Genomic DNA, 762 nt, shown 5'->3' with positions numbered 1-762 from the left:
TTATGAATACAAAAAAGATTACACAAAAATGTTAACCAAGTATACAATCCAGTGTTCAGGAAATTTGTGGCCTTCAGAAAGAAGCTGACCCCACAGAATTCCTTCAATTGCTAGGACGTTACTTTACACAAAGCGCGAAGGGAGTCTTTCCTTCGTGTAGTTTATGCTTGGTTTGAATACTGTTAACCTGTAGACTGTAGTGACAATTAAGGTTATGACTATAGCAAGTAATAGACAATGGCTAGTGCTCAATTGTATGTACTAGTATATTTTATTGCTCATGATTATTATGGCTTAATTTCTTTTATATGATCAGTATCTACTTAGGTAAGACAGTTTGTTTTCTCATTACTTTTTCTTTTTTGATTTTGATGTAATATTCAGTGTTTAAGAAGAAAGATTGTTGATTTGTAATGTAAGCATTGATATAACCATGTTATTGTCACTGTGTTCATTTACTGCATATATCCATCTTGTTTTAAAGATATACAAATGTATGAAAGATATATGAAAATGAGAGAGAGAAAAAAAAGAAATGAAGAAAAAAGCAGATTATTCTTAAGTGGAACTTGGATAGAACTGTAGGCTGTATGTCCATCAGGCTATGAAGATACTTGTTGGGACCATGAAATTTTTACATGTGCATTTATGGTACCTTTTTAAGCCCAGGAAGGGATTTAGCTAAGTGACTCATATCAAGACTTTCTAGGAATGGTGTATTTTTACTGATGGTTATGGTCTTGTACTGCTGCTGTATCAGTA

The sequence above is a fragment of the Penaeus monodon genome, chromosome 30 (assembly GCF_015228065.2).
Source record: "Penaeus monodon isolate SGIC_2016 chromosome 30, NSTDA_Pmon_1, whole genome shotgun sequence".
NCBI lineage: Eukaryota > Metazoa > Arthropoda > Malacostraca > Decapoda > Penaeidae > Penaeus > Penaeus monodon.
The sequence above is the reverse complement of the archived record's forward strand: the minus strand, read 5'-3'. Positions refer to the sequence as shown.